This window comes from Pteronotus mesoamericanus, unplaced genomic scaffold, assembly GCF_021234165.1.
Source record: "Pteronotus mesoamericanus isolate MK-2021 breed Mesoamerican mustached bat unplaced genomic scaffold, CSHL_Meso_final contig_84, whole genome shotgun sequence".
In the NCBI taxonomy this organism is placed as follows: Eukaryota; Metazoa; Chordata; class Mammalia; order Chiroptera; family Mormoopidae; genus Pteronotus; species Pteronotus mesoamericanus.
In genome coordinates, this window is record NW_026555267.1 from 1544061 (window position 1) to 1557587 (window position 13527).

Consider the following 13527-nt stretch of genomic DNA (forward strand, 5'->3'; position numbering starts at 1 on the left):
AGTCCTTTTACCCAGCCTGGGACCACCCAACTCAGATAGGTGCCTAATAAAGGAATATGTCTACAGTATTGAATGTCTTTTTTAAATGACACCAAATGCAGCTTCTTATTTTGAGTTTTGTTGATTGGGAATCTAGTAGTGTCCCAACCAGGTGATGAGTCATTTCTATTTCTTTTTATTATTATTATTATTATTTTTAAAGATTTTATTTATTTATTTTAGAGTGAGAGGAAGGGAGGGAGAAAAAGAGGGAGAGAAACATCAATGGGTGGTTGCTTCTCATGCACCGCCTTTTGGGGACCTGGCCCGCAACCCAGGCATGTGCCCTGACTGGGAATAGAACCAGCAATCCTTTAGTTCACAGGCCAGTGCTCAATCCACTCAGCCATACCAGCCAGGGCTCATTTCTATTTCTGACATGAAAAGACATTTCAAGGACAACTTATCACTTCCTAGATACAACCCAAGTCATCTCTTTTGGCTCTCCAAGCAGCACCATGGCAGCAGGTGAGAACAAGCACCTTAGGAAAGGTGGCAAACACGGGGGCCAAGAAGAGAGTGGTGGATCCATTTTCTATGAAAGGTTGGTGTGATATGAAGGCACCGGCTACATCAGTATCAGAAATACTGGAAAAACACTAGTCATGAGAACTGAAGGAGCCAAAATTGCATCTGATGCTCTCAAGGGTCGTGTTTTTGAAGTGAGCCTCCCTGATCTGCAGAATGATGATGTCACATTTCGAAAATGCAAGCTAATTATGGGGGGTGGTCAGGGCAAAGACTGCCTGACTAATTTCCATGACGGGGATCTTACCCATGACAAAATGTGCTCCATGGTCAACAAAGGGCAAACCACGACTGAAGCTCATGCTGATGTCAAGACTACTGATGGGTTTTGGCTTCGTTTATTCTGTGTTGGTTTTACAAAAAAAAATGCAACAATCAGATTCGGAAGACTCCTTATGCTCAGCATCAACAGGTCCGCCAAATCCGGAAGAAGACGATAGAAATCATGCCCTGAGAGGTGCAAACAAATGTCTTGAAAGAAGTGGTCAAAAAATTGATTCCAGGTAGCATTGGGAGAGACATAGAAAAGGCTTGTCATCTATTTATCTGCTCCATCATGCCTTTGTTAGAAAAGTCAAAATGCTGAAGGAGCCCTGGTTTGAATGGGGAACACTCACAGAGCTTCGTGGTGAAGGTCACAGTTCTGGAAAAGCTACTGGGGAGAAGATGGGTGCTCAGGTTGAATGAGCTGATGGATGCGAGTCCAAGAATCTGTTTAAAATTCAGACATTTAATGGTGACAAATAAACAATCCTTTCTGTGATTAAAAAAAAAAAAAAGGCGGGCTACCCTTGGTCTTCCAACTGTCTCCTCTGTTGCATCTCTTGCGAGGGAGAGGGTTAGGCCTTATCTCTGGGGACCTTCTTCCCACCCTGGCAGCTCCTGTGATTGGTCAGAGGTTGAGTCCTTGGTACTCCTGTGGTCCCTCAGAGTAGAGAAGGACTCCATCCAAACTGGAAAGTGAATCCCCTGTCCTACCTGGGAGTCCAACCCAATATCCCCAGATGAGGACCCGTCACCATCTCCCCCTGCTCTGGCCCTAGAGGGGACAAGTCTCCAACGGGGAAACCGCTGCCCTCTGGACCCCTTGCTCCATTCTCTCCATCCCTGAGGTCTCGCCTCTCTTGCTGTAGAACAGGCTCCCAGCCCCCACCAGGCTCACCTGCTTGGCTCCTTTCCCAGGGGACACTGAGATGTTATCCCCGGGGTTATGGGTCTCAATTGGAGCATTGTTCCCACTGGGTCCAGAGGAGGATAAGGGAGGGACAGGGCAGACTCTGGGAATGTCCAGGTGCCACACAGGCCGGCTTTGTCCTCCTCCTCCTCCTTCTCCACTTCCCTGTGTCCAGGCCCCCTCCCTCTCACCCCCACCTAGGTCACAGACCCTCCCCCAGCCTCTCCCTAGGCTCCTCTACTGCCTGGGGCAAGGCAGCTGCGACAGGATTGGGGTTCAGGATGGCCTCCGGCCGTTCATGTGAAGGGACACATGACAGTGCTCCACGGAGCTGGGTCTTTGCTCAGGGAGGCCCGGCACTTCCTGCCCAACTCGTCTGGTGGTGGCATCCCTGTCTGGGAAGCACCCGGTCCGGCCATTGCCCTAGGCTTCTCCCCACTTCCCCTGTGCCACCCAGATCCAGCCCAACCTTAGCTGCCCCGTGGGGACTTCTCCCAGGAGACAGAGCTGGCTGCATATAAAAAGTATTTCCCAAGAGCTGACCGGGAAACCAGGACTCCCAGATTCAAGTCCCAGTTCTGCTAGTAGCTATGTGGCCTTTGTGAGTTACTGCATCCCGCAGGCTTGCTTCACTGGTCTCGTCTAAAATATGACAGTGTTGGACCATCTTCTCTAAGTTTCCCTCAGCCTGTGTGGCTGCCTCCTGGGAAGTGGAGACGCTGCTGGAGACTGACCTGGAGGGAAAAGAGCCCCCACCCCCAGACTTCTGCCTCTCCTTAACCTCCAGCCGGAGCTTTGTCCCCAAAGCATGAGTGACAGCCAAAGAAAGCCCATGGAAACCTGCGCTGCTGCAAGTGAAACTGATCTCTAGCTCCAGATCCAGTTTCTCCTCTCAGCAGCCCCCAGGCCTCCCTCACACCTGCTCTGGTCCCCTTTGTACGTTAGGCCAGGAGCGCTAGCTGCCTTTCATCCACCTCCTGCCCCATTCACGCCTTAAGCCCGGGGCACCGCCTCCCACCTCCTAGCTGGGGCGTGATCGCTGTCGGCTGGCCAAGGGGGCACCCCAGGGCCCAGCTTTCCTCCCCCTTCCTCTCACCTGGAGAGAGAAACTGCAGAGAAGGGAGACCGGGGTGAAGAGGGCGAGGCAGAAGGGAAGCACTGTGTCCTGGTGGATGGCAGCAAAGAGGCTCAGTACAGCGGGTTTTGTTTCTTGATGTAAAAGGCATAAATTCAGAAGGGCTTCTTGGAGGAGGAGCAATTTCTCACATGGATTTAGACCACGTTAAAGCCCAGCAGTACCTAAGAGCAGATCTTCCTCTTCCTGTCAGGACTGATCGGAGCCATTCACTGGTTCATTTAGCCAATATTTATTGACGTTGACGCCATACGAGACAGCGTTTTAGGTGTTGGGAATATGGCTGCAAACAAAACCCTTCCTTTGGCACGGTTTATATTCCTGAGTGGGCTGAGGGAGACAGACCCAAACAGATGAAATGTTAGTTGGTTATAACTGTTGAAGAGAAAAATTAAAATGGATAAGGGACCAGGGAGTGACCAGGTGATAGTTCAGATGAGGAGCTCAGCAGGCCTCTCTGAGAAGGTGGCATCTGCGTGGAGAGCGGGGTGGACAGCTGGGGGAGAGAACTCAGGCAGCGGGAACAGTAAGTGCAAAGGCCCTGAGGTAGAACGAGTGAGCCATGCTGAGAGAACAGCAGAGTGGTGCAAATGGAGTGCGGGAGGGTTGTAGGAGATGTGACCGGCATCAGAACACTTAGGGTTTGGTAGGCTGTGGCAATGAACTTTATTCAAAATCAGGTGGGGTGAGAAACCAGCCAGGGTGCCTCTCCTCTGGGGCCCCTGGGAGAGTCTAACAACCCCCTCTTCCTTGCTGCCTCCCAGGGTTAGGAAGTCAGGAACTAAATGTGAGCATCAGACAGACCTGGGTTTACTCATTCATTCACCCATCCATCTGTCCAACCATCCCAGCACCTATCCATTTATTTGACAAATACTTATTGCACACCTACTCTGTGTTTGGTGCTGCTATTTATTAGCTGAATGACCTTGAGCAAATAGCTAGCTTATTTTCTTTATCTATAAAGTGGGGTCAGCAATAATTCTGTTTGTTTGTTTTTGTTTGCTTCAGAAATTTGTGAGGACTAAGCCAAAAAAAAAAAAAAAAAAGAAAAGAAAAAAAAAGAAGTGCTTAAATTTCTTCACACAGCGCCGGACACGTGGTGAGCACTCATACAGGGTCACTATGTGACCAGTTGCTAGTGTTTACAAGCTCCCCCACACCAGCCTTCTTTGATCCACCGAAGGGAGTTGGACTGGGTGCACCCTGCTTGGGGGAGCTTTCCCAGAGAGGGCGTCCCTGCTCTGTGTTCCCAGAGCTTCCCTATGCTGCTTTCCCTTCCCAGACTGCCCCATACCTGCCCTCTGTCCTCTGCCTCCAGCCCCAGAGTGTTGTCAAAGCTCAACACACCTCCCGGGGCCTCACGTTCTAACTGGCCCTCTTCGCTTGTCAGCCCACCTCTGTCTGCCCCAACTCGCGAGCCACCCACTCACCACCCTCTCCAGAAAGGGGGTGTGCTGTCTCATGTTGGCCCAACTGGGGGCTCAGAGCCCAGAAACAGAAACTTAAGTTCTCCGGAGCAAAACCTGGAAAAAGCCCAGGCTTTGAAGCCCTTTGGAGTCAGACATGTTGAGCAAACGCTGGCTCCAGCACACCCTTGCTGTTGATCCCTGCAAGTCGCTTCATGTCTCTGGGCCTCAGTTTCTTTACCGGCCCAAGAGAGCAACAGCGCCTGCAGGGGAAGGGCTGTCTGTGGATCGAGGGCCGAGCACAAACAGCCGCTGCGTGAAGAGCGCGCTTCCCAAATCACTGCGCCAGGCGGACCAGTCGGGCTGCGCAGACCCTCACTGAAAAGAAGGTTCTGGGCCTGGGCCTGGGATGGAAATCCCGGAAATCACATTCACATGTGTGTGTACTTTTGTCTGGGGTGAGGATCCGTCGCTTTCATCAGATCCTCCAAGGGGTCCTGAGCCAAAAAGATGAGGACGGGAGGATGACATGGCCACAAACTTAAAAAGGGTTGGAGGAGTCCAGAATTCGTTCGTTCATTTTTTAAAAAATTCAACTTTGGTCAACATGGTTTCGGTGCCTTCTCTGTGCCAGGCCCAGTGAGGGAGTCAAAAGGCACATATCAGGGTGTCCCCTCCCCATATAGTGGTGGAGACTAGCCCCCTGGGGACACTGTGCTTTCCAGTCTGCAGCGCATCTCCCCAGGGTCATCGTCAGTGACCCCTTCTGCTGCCCTGCGGGAGAGGCCATGCGCCGCAGCGTTTTACAGATGGTGAAATTGAGGCTCAGAGACACTACGTGACTGGTCCAAAGTCACACAGCTGGTAAGCCAGGACTGAGAGTCCCACACCCATGCCTCCCTCGGGCCTGTCCACCAGTCCCCTGCGAGTGGAAAGCTGTTTCCCGGGCACAGGGCTGCAAAAGGTACACACAGCCTGGGCCATCTTCCTCCTCCTTCTCCTGGCCCCAGGCGCTGATGCAGCCCACCCACTGCCCTCCGCCACCGGGCGGCAGAGCCCTGGTCCATAACTCCTATCACCGCCTGTATCTACCGCCCGCCCCCTCCCGCCCCCTCCCCGGCTGCGCTCCGACCCCTGTGGAGGGAAGCAATCAGGACTTGCTGAAAGAGGCAGGCTGGCTTTGGAGTCAAAGACTTTGAAGGAGGGGGTGGCTTGTGCATTAGATAGAATGGGTGGGGTTGTGAGAGATGGGGGGGCACCCACTGAGGGACCCTCCCTCCCCACACAGCTTCCCCTGCCCTTCTCCAGCACGCAGTCTTTTTGATGCTGTTAAGGATAAGCCAGCATCAGCCCACGCGAAACTCTTCACACACACCTCCAGCTCCAGGCGGTCCCCAAGACCTTGTCAGGGGCTGGCCCCATGCCTAAGTCCCAGCCCTGGGCACCAGGGAGCAGTGGGGGGCAGGAGGCCCAGCGTGCTCCAGTATTTATTTATTTATTTGAAGGCCCGGCATTTACACAAACTGGCTCTGATTCCCCGGGGGCCTGGAGGAGGGAGACGCTGCTGCCTGGGCCTTTGATGTGTGAGAGAAGAGATGGTGAGATGGTGCTGGGAGTTGCTGTTGCTGTGGGGGGTGTGTGCAGGGGTGGGGGGGATGTGGCGGGTGTTGGGGGGTGGCGCTGGTGACGTCACCCCAGGAGGCCAAGGATGGCGGGCACTGTGGCCAGGCCAGGGATGACCAAAAGGGATTAAAAGGTGGGAAAGAGAATGCAGGGCATTCCTGAGCTGGACCCCCTGGTCCACAGCCCAGCCTCGACCTACCCCACAGGGTGACAGCCATTCCTTGGATGTGGGAGCTCAAACACCCTCCACGGGAGAAGGGGAGAAGGGAGGCAGAATGCTAGAGGCCCAGCGGCAAGAGTCACCATAGCCCTGTAGGCAGCGGCCAGGCTCTGAACAGCCCCAGTCAGTACCTCCCACCGGCCACCCCACAGATGACGGTGACACAGCCCCAGGAGGGTCAATGTTCAGGGGTCAGGGGCATCTAGGTCCCATATGTCTAGGGTGATCAAAGGGGTGAACGCTGAGGGATGAGGGGTGCTTACGCGTAAGTGAACAAATGAATGAACGAAGATGACGCAGATGCAACGACAGAAAGACAGGAGCACATCTAACACGTCACCCATATTTACTTCTGAGTGTCTTCCATGGACCAGGCACTGTTGCAGAGATGAATGAACGAGACACAGGGAAGCCCAGGTGATCCGGGAGGAGTGCAGGGGTGAGGGGAAGCCGGGCCCGGGGAGGTGGCGAGCCGTCCTTGTTAGCCCTGTCATTAGAAATAATTTCAAACTTAGAGTTTCAAAAATAAAAATAGGACAAAGAGCATATTTTTCATACATTTCACTCAGATTAACCTATTGTTAATTTTTTACCCCACTTGCTTTATCATTCTCTCTCTCTCTATTGTTTTCCCCAATTTAAGGGTAAGATACGTTTATCATAGCCTTTTACCCTTAAATAGTTCAGCATGCATTTCCTAAGAATAGGGATATTCTCAGTTATCAATTTCATAAATTGGCATCGATACAATATTTTATTCAGTCTACCATCCATATGTCCATTTTCAAATTTTGATTGCACTTAATTCTGTCGACCTAATAACGCCCTTTCCAGGACCCTTCTCCTTCCAGTTCACAGGATCCCAGGAGGTCACAGAGCTATGGGGAGGGAGACAAGCAGTGACAGACCTGTCCGGAGACCTCAGACCAGAAGCGTGAGCTACTGAGTGAGATGGAGGTGAGCACGTGGGGCTGGGGGCTCCAAGGGCCCCCAGCAGGCCGGGATGTGCTGGCGCTACACTCAGCAGACTTTGAGAGGGCAAGAGGGCACCCCAGGCCTGGACCCCTAGTTCTCCAAGGTCAAGGTGTCCACACCTTCCCAGGCAGGGGCCCCATTTTGAAGGTACTTTGAGGCCAGGTCCCCAGGCATCAGGAGCTCTTGAGCAGGCTCCTGAGGATGTGAAGAAGCTTCCTTTTGCCCTGCACACCTGGGGGCTACGAACTCAGAGAAAAAGAAAAGGCCCACATTTTAAGAAAGCTCACAGAGCAGCACAGTCAGCGGGCCATCAGTCGCGCCTGCTACCCTCCCCGGCACACACTCCGGGGGGTGGAGAGGAGTGGGTGGACCCACAGTACTTCTTGCAAACGTTCCAGCCGGCAAATCCCAGGCCTGGGCAGGGCCAGGGGTGGCCAGTGGGAAAGCGATGTCCCAATCGCAGGGAGCCTCTGGGATTTGTGAGTCCCTAGGATTTACGGCGGGTGGAGTCTCTACCCACGGCCAGCTGAAATCCTCCTGTGTCTCTGAGGCCTCTTTTGGAAAGTCCCCCCACCCCCTGATGGGCTCTGGCCCCTTCCCCATCCTCTTAATTTGGCCAGAGCTGGACTCTCCAGGGCCCCTGCCTAGCTTCTTCCCTGCCGTGTCCCCATGCCTAGAACAGCACCTGGTACCTAGTTGGTGTCAATAAATATTTTTCTTTCGACTCAGGAGACCACATTAGCACTGTGTCTTATGGTTCTAAGGCTCTTCCAACCAAATCGTTGGTTCGCTCACCCTGGGGGCCTCCAGCTTTGCACAGTAGCAGGTGGGAGCACACCATTCCATCGGTTGGCTAAATCCAGCTACCTCCGTGTACCACCTGTTGGAAAACCTGGATGGAGCTGGGGAGAGAAAGCCTGGTGGGGCAGAGAGGAGTCTCAGGAAGAGCAGTGGCCACCCGGTATTTACCAACGGCTGGAGCTTGCAACCAGAAGACTCCCGGTTTGCCATCAAGAAGGGCTTCTCCGTATATTTTGGTGTATCTTGGATGGTTTCATTGTCGACCTGTCCAGAGACAGGGGGATGCCAGAGATGACTTCTTGGCCCTTCTGGATGGCCCTCTCGCGGGCCTCCCAGGCCCATCTGAGGCTCTGCACACCAGGCGTAGCAGGCCAGAGTGTGGATGGTTGGCTTAAGACTGTACCCTTGGACTGCGCCAATGGGGCCAAAGGTGCCCCACACACTGCCTGGCCTGGGATGGCATCCAAACTTGGTCCCCAGGGTCCTCCCACCCCTGCTGGACAGCAGCCTCTCCCAGTGACTCAGCCCTGACGTCGTGGGGCAAGCGGAAAGGCAGAGGGCGTGGGAGGTGGTGTACCCTCCCTCCTGTCCTCACCTCCCTGGGCTCAGTCCTTATAGCCTCCCTCCCTTCCACCATCCCTGTCCTCTCTAACCTCCTCATGAGTTTCCCATGAGCCCATGCAGCCAGAGCTGTTGCCCTTGCCCATGGAGACACATCCTGTGCGTGCCTAGGTGTGGGCCAGGCCGCCGTGGCTCGTGGGATTGATGAAGCACAGTGTGAGAGAGCTCCTGGTCTGGATCCCACTCCCTCTCTCCTCGCCCTAGCAGTCCCCCCCTTTAGGGGGTGATAGGGTACCAACTCCTTTCTTAGGTTTCTGGGCTATTCCTGGTTCACACCTGGACCTCTCTGTGCCCCCAGGCCTTAGATCTGTTTACCTGCTTTCCAGGGCCTCCCTTATGTGTGTGATCTCAGTTTATTTCCCCCAGATGGAAAAGGGTCCCTGGGACTCGAACTTTCTCCCTTGTAGGCCAGTGAACTTGGGCCTCCCACTCTGTCCTGCCTGCACCCGCCTCAGCTGGCCCCCTCCTCTGCCCCACTTCAAAGCCAGGAGCCAGCAGGAGCTAATTACATGCCCCCCACCCCCCTCCCTCGTTAAGTGTCATTAGCCCCAGTTTACAGATGAGGAAACTGAGACTGGGGAGGTGGAGGACGTCACCCCCTTCATCCCCACCCTGGCCCTTAAGCCAGGACTGGCACAGGGTCTGGGGACTCTGCCAAGACTCCCCTTCCTTGGAGAAGCCGGGCCCCTGGTGCTCATCCCAGCTCCTGACTCCTGCCTCGCCCCAGCCTTTCCCTCCCTCCTGTGCAGCCGGCTATGGGTCTGGGCAGACAGCTGCGGAGCCCCTGGGATGCGCTGGGCAGGGATCCTCGCTGAAATCGCACAGAGGCAAAATGTAAATGAGCCCCCCAATTACTACAGAGTCAGGGCGGAGGCACTTTAGGTAATACGGCTTGAGTGGCGCGGAGGGACCACCACCCTCCTGCTCACCAGTTTGCCAGAGGCCTCCCCTATGGGAAGAGGTTGGTGATGCCGTCACACGGAGTGGAACTGGGCGGGGTGGGGCTGGGTGGGATGAGGTGGGGTGGGGCTGTGGAGGGTGCTGACACCGGCAGGACTTCGGAGGGCGCTGAGCTGATGCTGTCAGCTGGGACAGCCCTGCCCTCAGGCGCAAGAGAGAAACTGCTTGTCAGCCCCTCCTGGGGCAGGCAGCGGCTCCCTCCGCGGTCTTGGAGCACGGCCAGCTCCAAGACCCTGTTTGACTCAACGAACTCGGGCTGCGAGGTCTTCAAGACGACCCTCAACAAAGGGGGATAGGCCCTCCTTTTTATAGACAAGGAGACGGAGGTCCAGACAAGGGAGTGAGTTGTCCAGTTGGGATTGCACAGCACAGAGGGAAAAGCAGAATGTGGAGAGTACAGTCAGTGAAGTCAGGACTCCCGAGGGAAAAGCAGAGGCTGGGAGTGGGCAGTGGATGAGAAGCGTGGGGGCTGGCTGGGGGAAACGTGTTGCTCACAGAGGTGTAGCCTTCCTACGTGCTGAGGTCTTTTGGTAAATTTCCTTCATGGCTCCCATGGGCAGATGTCTTGCTGGGCCCATGGCAGAAGATAAATACTTATCTACTCACTAGTTGAGTTTTTCGAGGCTAATGACTTCATGAAAGTACAGGGGTTTAAACTGCAGCAAGAGAGATGGAGGACCGACTGCAGGAAGAACTTGGTGCTTTAGTGGATGAGGGCCTCCGAGATAAGCGCCTAGGAACAGGCCTTCGGCCCTGCCTGGTACCCTAGATCCTCCTCTGCAGTGGACGGTTGCCTCTGGCATCCACCCTACAGGCTTCCCCCCTCCACACGGCTCTCAGCATGGGATGAAAGTCCTATGGACTTTGTCTGTCATCATGGGAAGATCCCACATCCGGGAAAAATGGAGGTGACATCACCGCAGCTTTGGACCAGGTGTGCAGCTGCCCCTTGCTGAGCCTTCGCCCTTGCAGCTGCAAGGGTCTCAGCTGAGGTCTTGCGGGGGAGCTTTGGGGGAGAGGAGTAGTCAGGAAGCAGAGGAAAGCAGAATTGAAGAGGCTGGCTCTCCGCTCCTCCCTTCTGTCCCCACCCTGTCTCTTTCCAGCACAGGATGTATCTCGTCAGGGTCTTTTTGGCCTGGTGACTCCTTATGAGTGGCCACAGCCAGATGAAGTGACTCGGAGAGCAGAGAAGGCAGGGAGCCTGGCTGTTTGACTCAGTGGGGGTGTCACTGCTCTTCCCTGAGCCTCAGTCTCCTCTGTTTTCAAATGAAAGGCTTCGATCTGAACAGTGGCTTTTACAGTGGTAAAAGGTTCCACATTGTCGCAACCTGTGTAGAAGGACAATTTGGGAGACAGACCTAAGCTCACTTGCCGCGGGTAAATCAAGGGTGGGGTCCAGAATAGCACTCCCCACGGAGAGTCGCGGTTGCACACTCTGTGTCCTCTCCCCTGGGGAAGGCCTCTCCTTCCTCAGCCTTCATCAGCAGAAGCCCAAGCTGCCTCTGGGACAGGATTCCTGTGCTGTACCTTACTCTCAGCGCCTACTGCTCACTTCCCTTTAGAGAATGTAAGATCTTTAAGGCAGGGACTAGCTTCTCCATGACCGATTGGCTGGCTCGAGTATGAATGTGGCAACATGGCAAAAGCTGAGTCTACTGCAGCTCTCTTAGCTACCTCCATCCTGGGGAGTATGGCCCTGCGCCCCCCCCCCCACCGCGAGCGTCTTTCATTTGGTGCAGTGGACAGAGTTCTGGCCCTGATCTCGATGCCAGGCCTATGTGTTACAGGCCTTCAGTGAAGCATTTCCCTGCCCTGGGCCTCACTCCTCTCCAGATCATCTCCAAAACCCCTTCCCGTTTGGATATTACATCAAATCTATGCTTAGAAACTCATTTGGTCCCACAAAATATCCTATCCTTCTTTTGTTCATTTGCATTCTACTTGCGTAAGTCTGCAGGAAGCATCAAGAGTCTCTGTTTTTCTGGTGAGCTGCCTTTGCTCCCATTTCTGGTCTCATCTCTCCCCTAAGTGACATGAACAAGGAGCGGGTGCAATGGACCACGTCTCATCTCTGTGACCCTATCACCTGGCACGGGGCTCTGGAAACGCTTGTTGAAATGAAATGGCTGAGAAGAGGTGCTGGGTGCGGAGAGGGGGTGGTGAGCAAGATCAGGAAGGGAGGTGAGCTGATGTCTACATTCATAGATTCATGAAGATGCTGAAATGGGGTCCCAGAGCGGTATGACAGCTGCCCAAGGTCATAGAGCCAGTTTGTGGCAGAACTCCAGCTTGAACCCTTGACTTCTAGGCTGATGCTTGAGAGGTGGAGGTAGGATTTGGAGGGAGGAGGCTGGGTGACAGGTGGGAGGTGGGGGGCTCTCCCCTTCCTATGTTACCTCCCCTCAGACTGAAAGAGGAGCTGAGCCTGGTTCTCCAGCTACAAGGAGCGAGAGACCTGCAGGGAGGGGCAGCCCCTCTGGATGAGGAGGGGACCCCAGGCTCTGAATGGCCCGTCAGAGACCCAGGATCTGCGCGGGAACGTCACAGGGCAGCAGGCCGTGGCCCTGACCTTCCTCTGGGTTCCGAGAGGGCTCCTGCAGGGAGTGTAATCCTCTGCCCGTCAGAGGAAGCCTGGTGAGATCAGCCTGGTATGGGGACAGGGGACAGGGCCCGGGGACTGCTGAGAATGTCCCCAGGCCTGTGGCCCAGGAGGGAGTCCAGGAATCACAGAGAGGTAAGCACAGAGCCGGCCCACCTCCTACAGCGGGCATTCCAGGCAGCCCGCCTCCGCTCAGGCCATTCTCACCCTCTCACCCATCACCCACGCACCCAGGGCGGGCGCCGGGGATGACTTCAGGCCCCCACCCCTCAAAGGGGATTAGAGTACACACTCCATTAGGGGCCCAAGGGAGAGAGCTAAGGGGCAGGGTCTGAAACTGCGGGTGTGGGTCTGGAAAAGATGCTGGGAGGCATTCTTTAGTGGGTGAGGCCAGGCCCAGCCAGCTTCTCCATCCTACGCACACCCACCATTTCACTGGCTCGGCTTCTAGAGCTCAGAAGGTATGGGTGGGGATCCCCTCGGTCCAGGCACCCCTCCTTGAGCCTGGGAATCTGCTGCTTTGACTGGACACAAGGGCTCTCTGGATGGAGCCCCAGAAAGGAGACCCATCAATTCCCGAGCTCATCGAGCTCATAGGGTTTGCACTCCGTGCAAGTGAATATGGAAGTGAATATGGAAGGACTGAGGTGCAGAGAAAAGGGTAAACAGAATTTGGCAGACAGCATGGAAAAGAAGAGTTTGGAACCTAAGGAGTGGAAGAGAAAGAGATGCTGTCCCAGCAGCTTTGGAGAAGGGCAGAGCGCCAGGGGCATGACCACCCCGAGCTGAGGATGGAGCTGAGGGAAGACACAGCCGAGGAGAGGATGAGAGAGGGTGGGAAGCCAGGAAGACGGCACCTCAGTCCAGCCTGAGGAGCTGAGGGTGGAGAGGGAGGATGCGGAACCCTCAGAGGACCGAGCTGAGGATGGAAGGGATGTAGGGGCCAGAGGCAGGCCTGGCCCAGAGCCTGGCTGCACTCCCCAACCCCGCGCCCACCCCGGCCCACCCCGGCTCTTCCCAAGGCCAGTGCATCCTGGCCCCCAGCTCTCCCCAGGCAGAGCCAGCCCCAAGCCAGTGCCCGGGGAGCAGGGTGCCACAGCTGCCGCTCGGGTTCAGTGTGGAGCCTCGGTGGGGGTTAATGGGAGACTGCCAGGCGCCGCTTAATAGGATTTTAATTATACAGCTCCAGCAAGAATTTTTCCCCCCTGGGCTTGGGCCCTCACAGATACCTCCATCTCCACCTCAGCATCTTCCCAGCCCTGCAGCCTGCTCTCCCAGGCCCCCGCTGCCCGCCCCCACCCACTGTGGGGGACCCGGGCCTATCTCCCGGGGGCCCAGGGAGGGCCTGGCATCTGCGCCCAGCAATCATAGGGAGAACGGCACCAGCTCTTGGGGAGAGCCCTGCTGTGGGCAGCGCCCCCGGGGCCTGCGTCCAGGGCTGTG

At 55.4% G+C, this 13527-nt stretch overlaps 1 pseudogene; it reads left to right on the plus strand.

Annotated features, from left to right (window-relative positions):
- The first annotated feature begins 497 nt into the window (after nucleotides 1–497).
- Nucleotides 498–1314, plus strand: LOC129080193 (40S ribosomal protein S3a-like; annotated as a pseudogene).
- The last annotated feature ends 12213 nt before the right edge of the window (nucleotides 1315–13527 follow it).